The sequence below is a fragment of the Hemicordylus capensis genome, chromosome 3, assembly GCF_027244095.1.
Source record: "Hemicordylus capensis ecotype Gifberg chromosome 3, rHemCap1.1.pri, whole genome shotgun sequence".
Lineage (NCBI taxonomy): Eukaryota > Metazoa > Chordata > Lepidosauria > Squamata > Cordylidae > Hemicordylus > Hemicordylus capensis.
The window spans coordinates 215,617,503-215,624,484 of record NC_069659.1 but is presented as its reverse complement, the minus strand read 5'-3'; the positions used below and the strand labels follow the sequence as shown (position 1 = coordinate 215,624,484).

General features: G+C 45.1%; 1 long non-coding RNA gene across 1 annotated transcript; it reads left to right on the top strand.

The window, feature by feature from the left end:
* Nucleotides 1-3,692: 3,692 nt before the first annotated feature.
* LOC128352403 (uncharacterized) lies at nucleotides 3,693-6,627 on the top strand. The gene is made up of 3 exons (XR_008320382.1): nucleotides 3,693-3,795; nucleotides 5,192-5,269; nucleotides 6,444-6,627. It is a non-coding gene; the product is annotated as an uncharacterized LOC128352403 (long non-coding RNA).
* Nucleotides 6,628-6,982: the final 355 nt, after the last annotated feature.

The window sequence follows — 6,982 nt, the reverse complement described above, 5'->3', positions numbered from 1 at the left end:
GGTCCGTGGCATTTCGAGCCAGCTGAAGCTTCTGAGTTATCTTTAAAGGCAACCCCAGGTAGAGTGCATTGCAATAGTCCAAGCGAGAGGTGACAAGGGCATGAGTTACGGTTGCCAGGGCCTGCTGGTCGAGGTAAGGCCACAATTGGCGCTCCAGACGAAGCTGGGCAAAGGCTCTCCTGACCACGGCTGTCACCTGCTGTTCCAGCAGGAGCCATGAATTCAAGATGAGCCCCAAATTGCGAGCCTCTTCTTTCAAGGGGAGTGCAACCCCATCAAGGGAAACACTTGGAACTGGAACCTGGCCAGATCGAGAACTGAACAAGAGCAACTCTGTCTTGGAGGCAGAGAAATTGCAGCTAAAATCAAACAGGGGTAGGATTAGAGCAGGCCTGCTCAACTTAGGCCCCCCAGCTGTTTTTGGACTACAGCTCCCATAATTCTCAGACACAGCAGCCAATAGCCAGGGATTATGGGAATTGTAGGCCAACATCTGCAGGAGGACCGAAGTTGAGCAGGCCTGGATTAGAGCCCTATACGTTCTTGCAGACATTGGCTTGTAACATGAAGTCTTGATTACATTCTTGTAACATTCTACTTCTTGTTCTGGAGCACGGTTCAAGGCAAAGAAGATTTACACATATAGTATACACAGGGCTGATCCTACTGTGAGAGAGGGCAGGTGGTCACCCAGGCAGCAGATCCTAGGTTTCATAACAGACCAATGTCTGTTTAATTTCTTTACCATGGGGAGGATGAAACCTGGATTTCCCACCTCAGATACAAAAATATTTTGCTGGCCATGAATACTGCTCCCCAGCCCAAGTTTTTATCTGACAGAGAATATGTGACTTGATTAGGAACCATTTCTTTTGCTTTGTGTCCTCTATATTTACAGAGAAAATGCTGAAGCTTAACTCATGAAATGACTGACCTTTTCCATTATAAAGATTTAAAGAGTTCACTTTAGTTATTGCTTGATTATACAAACACTTTGATACCAGGTCCTCGACTGGATCTATCTGAGGCTGACTGGAAGCTTCATATGAAATTTTCCTTTCAAACACTCCCACCCCCACCCCCATGCATCTTTGAGAATTGTTAACTGACTAATGACCACGCTCTATGCCCCTGGATTCCTTTGCTGGCTTTTGTTGTTGTTGTTGTTGTTGTTGCTAAATTGTTTTGGTTTTCACTGATGTAATGTTGTATTATTATTTAGCTGATTTTATTGGATGTGTTTTTAATTGCTGGAAATTGCTGTGAAATTTGGGCTGAATGAGCAGTACAGAAAAACATAAATACATAAAGAAATGTTCAGAGACAGTGTATCTCTGAATGTCAATTACTGGGAAACAGAAATAATAAAGGGAGGGACCGTCACCTCCTTGCCCTGCTTGTGGGCTTCCCAGAGGCCCATGGCTGGCCACTGTTGGAAGCTGAATGCTGGCCTAGATGGACCTTTGATCTGATCCAGCAAGGCTCTTCTTATGTTACTCTCTTAGGAGAAAATAAATGTTTTCCCAAAAAGCTGAAGCTGGTATACACAGGCCTCATTGCCAATGATGTGCACACTTGTTCCAGTATCATTTACTTTTATTGATATTACAGGACGTTGCCATGCTTCAAAACTCTATACAAACTATTTGATTAGAAACAAGAATAGGATAAAAAGGGATGTAGATCACAGGAAATGCTTCTGTAATATCACCTTCAACCTTTAGTCAACTGGGTTCTAACTGACTTCATTAACAGCCTTCTTTACTTCATTACTGTTAATTTCAGATGAGATTGAACAACCAGTATTTATGGACTCTCCGTTGAATTCTTTTCACCCAGTATTAGGGAAGATGCTTCCCCTTGCCACCAATAACAATTGATTTGTTGGTTTTATTTGAGGAATAGATTCACCATGATAGATTGGGCTGATAGGCCAGGGATGCATCCATCATCAAACTACTAATTTAAATCTAATGTAGCTCAATAATTGTAATTACATTTCATTGAAAAAGTAATAATGCCTGCCATTGTTGTTTCTGTTTCGTACTATACAATATAAAGGGATTGTTTTGTGGAGGTATCTAAGGAAGGGCTGGCATTTCTTTTGCAAGTGAAATGATGTGAATATGAAAGCAAGTCGAACATGAAGAGGAGAAAATGGGAAAGCATAAAAAGTTATTGTAGGTTTTTGAGAGGGAACAAAGCATGGGGAACAATGTGCAATTAAGCCAATTGTGCATGTGACGCATAACCACAATGCACAGTAATGATCTGGGAATTGCAAAAGCCATTGCAGTGTGAAAATCAGATAGCATCCACCTTTGCAGTTAAGTGGCCAAGCCATGCAATGCCAGTGTTTAGGAAAGGAGAAACCTCTGCAAAAAATAATAGGTAAGCTTTGTACATCCCTGTTTACCACAAGGCGAATCTTTGTTTTTTCTTCATGATCTTTGATGCTATACCTATATAGATATCAAAAGGGGATTGTCTTGAATGAATGTGGTTCAGTGGATTAGAGAGAGAGAGAGCAGGATGTAAGCTCTGCCATAGATTTGTTGATTAGAAAGAGATGACTGCAGCCAGTATGTACATGGTAAGTCAAGTGTCTTTTTTTAATAAAACATGCTCTTGTGCATGCACATCATACACACATGAGCATGTACGCACATCAAGCCCTGGCTCCCTTGTAGGAAGATGCTGTTTATTTGAGGCAGGCCTTACCCCAGCATCAAGGTCTCCTTGTTTCTGGTGCAGTTACTCAGTCAGTCATTGGCCTGTCTTTGACCTCTGATGTGTTCCCGACTTCTGGCTACTGACTCATCCTCTGCTTCCCGACTGCCTTTTTTTGACCTCCAGTACATTCCTGACTTACAGCTACTGGATAATCCCTGATCCCCAACTGGTTGCCAACTTGCCTTGCTCTCCCTCCCAGCCCTGGCTTTGAGTCTTGTGCCACATAATGACTGCTGCCGATGACCCAGCCCTGGCATTAGAGAGTTCCTGGCTTATTGCAATATAAGCCAATGCTACACCAGATATTCTCCAGTTTCTGTTTTTAGCTAAAAAGGATCAATTTATTGGGGTGGAAATTGTTCCTGAAAATAGTGCATGGGTCTTTCTTTTATTGTCCTGTTTGGTGCCATTTTTTTACCCCCGCCCACAGCTGCTGCTTTCAACTTCCTAGATTAGTCACATAGTTGTCACTTAACTAGGAATCATTTAGTAAACTGGATGATGGTGCAACACTATGGAGTTAGATTGGTTGTGTGATGACATTACTGAGGGCAAGTGTGGAGGACTGAAGATTCTCACCTTGTGTGTCTCATACCTGGAGAATCATTACTTCATAGTTTTACTCATTTCCAACAGACTCCACTGTCACCAAATCTCCCTTAAATTAAATAACCTTGCCCCTTTCCTCCTCAATAAGTGACCAAAGTCTTTAGACATGGTAGCACCATGAATCAGAAACAAATATAATACGGCTGTGTTACTTCTATGGAGTAGTACTGCATATTATATACTGTGAGGGAGTAGTATAGATTAGCTGAATTATTTCAAACTCCCTATGCCAACCTAAGGCCAAATTACCCCTAGGTCTTCCTGCCTGGAACATACTCCTACTATTGTAAAGATGCAGCACCCCTTTAAATGCTCTAGGCCCCACCATTGCTAGACCCATTTTGGCAATTGGCAGTTGGAATGGAACATTCCTGCCTTGAATGTTCTGCACTGCTTTGTCCACACCAGTTGAAGGTTTCTGGACTCCAGCCACAATAACTCTTCCTCTTCCAGGTGCTAGGGGTGTACACAGAACTGCCAGCTGTGGTTCGGTATGAGTTTATACCAAATCCACAAACTGGTTTGTTAGAACTGGCCAGCGGTTCAGTTTGGGCGGTTGAACTGGGTCGAACCAATTTGACCCAGTTTGTTCCTTGCTTGTGAAGGGGGATCCAGGGGGGTTCCCTACCTAAGGGCAGTTTGGGGGGGGGTCAGGCGAGAGGGCACCCTATCAGTTGCACCTTATCAGCTACACCTTACTGGGCAGGTGAGAAGGTACCTGCTGGAACTGGGCCGCCAGCTGGCCCATGCTGGGGGTGGGGGGGAGAGCGCTGGCAGGGCTGAGAGGGGCCTCAGCCATGGAGCTGCCACCACAGGGGAGCCACCACTGCCACCACAGCCAGTAAGGTGCCCTCTCTCCCACCCCTCCACCTGTCCCTCAGACCCCTTTTAAGGTAGGGAATTCCCCTTTGCTTGTAAATGGGAATCCTTGCTGGTTTGAACTGGTTTGATCCGAACTGGGCCCAGTTTGGTTCAAACTTGGACCAGCTCCCCTTTGGGTGTGGCGGTCCTAGACTTCGGCCTGGAAGTCCAGGGGTAAAAGCGCCTCTGATTATAATGGGCTTTGTCTTCAAGCTTAAACTTTCCAGCTTTCCTTCCATTCCCTTAGTAACTAAAATGGCTGCCTAGCAACCTTAGTAAATAACCACACCTATAGAGGTCTCTCTTTACAAGTTCCCAGATGTATACATGAACATTGTATTCAGTGAGTCTATTCATTGCAGGCCTAGTCCAAGGTAACCTTTAAGACTGTATTTCCCAGAAGCACTTGCATAATTCTCAGGACTCCTGGAAAGTAAAGGGGCGGGGAAAACCATTTGAAATACAAACCGTAGAAGACACTACCTGCTCCTTCATCACCAGGTGTGATGTTGTAGGAAAATGGCCTGCCTCTTGTTCCTTGCCTACTTTTAGAGTTAGGAATGCCAGAGGTGGGGGCGGAGGAGTGAAACTTGGGAGGGCTGAGGATTTGGTCTAGTTTTCTTTACCCAGCTTTGACCCCAACCAGATGGCACTTTGCTTTGAGCTGAAGCAGGCCAAAGTGGGCTGAAGCTGAATAGCCCTCTAAAACTTTGCATGGCCCTAGCAAACAATAGACTTTTAAACCATGTAAGCTCTTCACAGCAAGTAAGGACAAGGTAAACATTTTCACTAGAAGTGCTGATAATTGCCAGAAAAAGGTGGTGCCTTTTATCATTGCCAAAAACTTTCATGAAAAACAGATTTGTCTCCGTTCTAGTAGGAGCTTTCCCAGAGAACAGCCTTCTTTAATTGCAACAATCTACAGATTCTGGATTGGTTTAAACGCTACTGCCTTGACTCATTGCATCTTGTATTGTGCTTATTGCAGCTAAGTCTCGTCATAAACAATGCATGTATCAAGGAAGAAAATGGAGAAAGAATCAGAACTTTCCTCTTGGGATAAATGGTAGGCAATCTAGAGCAGGACTGCAGCAGGACATGGGGTTCAAGTCTCCACACCATAGTCTCAGTTTGGATTGGGCTCCCAAAAGATCCTGTTTAATATAGAGAAAAGTTAAAGATGTCTGCTCGAATGATGTATTTAATGTAACAAGTAGTTTAATCTAAACTAGCTGGCCCAGCACCAAACATCTGTGCAAAGGCGTAACTATAGGGGGGGCAGGGGGGCACGTGCCGCGGGCGCCATCTTTTCTGGTCACGTGGGGGGCGCCGCCATGACAAAAAAAATTTTTTTAATTTTTTTTAATTTTTTGTTAATACAGATGTTTCCTGCTCAGTGCAGCAGCGCTGCAGCAGTCAAGGGAGCGCGTCAGTACCCCCTCCCCCACGAACGGTCCCTTCCGCGCCTCCCGCGCCCCCCATTGCTTTGATGGTGCCTGGCAGCCAGTCAGTGGCCTGGCTTGGCGGCAGCGGCGGGCGCTTGTGAGGAAAAACCTAAGTATAATGTAGTATGTTGGGGGGGCGCTGGGGGCGCCATTTCAGTGCTTGCCCCGGGTGCCGTTTTCCCTAGTTACGCCTCTGCATCTGTGCTCTAGTTCTCCCTGCTTATCCCCCCTTAAGCCGCTCTGGCCCCCTGACCCACCTTCTCCCTGCTTAAGCCGCTCCCTGCCATCCAGGATGGCAGTGGAGGAAGTGAAACCTCCTTCTGTGTGCCCTCCTGCTGCCCAAATGAGAGAGCCCCAAAATGGGCCAAAAAAGGCCCGACCAGCCACAATCTCCACCTGGGTCTCCCTCTCCACCACCAGAACTTCACCCCGCCAGCTGCATCCCACTGCCATCCCTGCCGCCATCCCCACCTTGGTCTCCCCTCTCTGCCACCAGCAGCACTAATCCATGCGCCACTGTGGCATCGCACCTCACTGGCCCCATACCTGTCACCGCCATCCTGCCCCCCATGTCCTTTTCCTATCTGTGTCTCCTCCTCCAAGCATGGGCCGTGTTTTCATTGGTTGCAGCTGTGGTGGGGAGGGGCTTGCCACATACACCCTAAGCATTTTATATATATAGAAGAGAGAGAGATGGGAGAACAGGACTGAGTGAGAGAGATGAGAAAGGGGGAGAGAAAGTGATAGGCATTGGGGATCTCTTCCACAGGGAACGAAGGTATTCTTATTTCTCAGGGTTCGTTGGCTGAATAGCTACATGGCAGGTAGCAGAAAATTATGTGCACTGGAATTTTCTAGCCAAAGGTTCAACACTGGCAGCTGACCTCTAGCCTGCTTTTTAATGCCTCAGGCAAGTGACTTTCACTATTTTCAAAGTGAAACTATTCTGATCTCCTGGCTAAATGTTTGTTTGCTTGCTTTTCAGAATACTGCACCATTGCAAGGGATTTTCTTTTCTTTTTCTTTTGAGCTTTATTTCTTCTACTTATTACAACTCAACACTGTATGAAAAATTGAAAAATAGATATTGCATACCTCAGAAAAAATTGCACATGAAATTCTAAAAGTTTAATTTCTCTTTCAGCATAATAAAACAGTTTGAAAGCTAGAATACCATTCAGGGAACATTCTTTACAGGTGACTTGTGTTTGCAATTGAAGAACTCTCTGTCTTTGTTCTCTCTTTTGCCTCATTCAGTAAAAAGCCTACTTTTTATTTTTAGTAGGTTTAAGAGAGATAATATCTCCACTTTTTGAATCCAATATGTCCCTGAA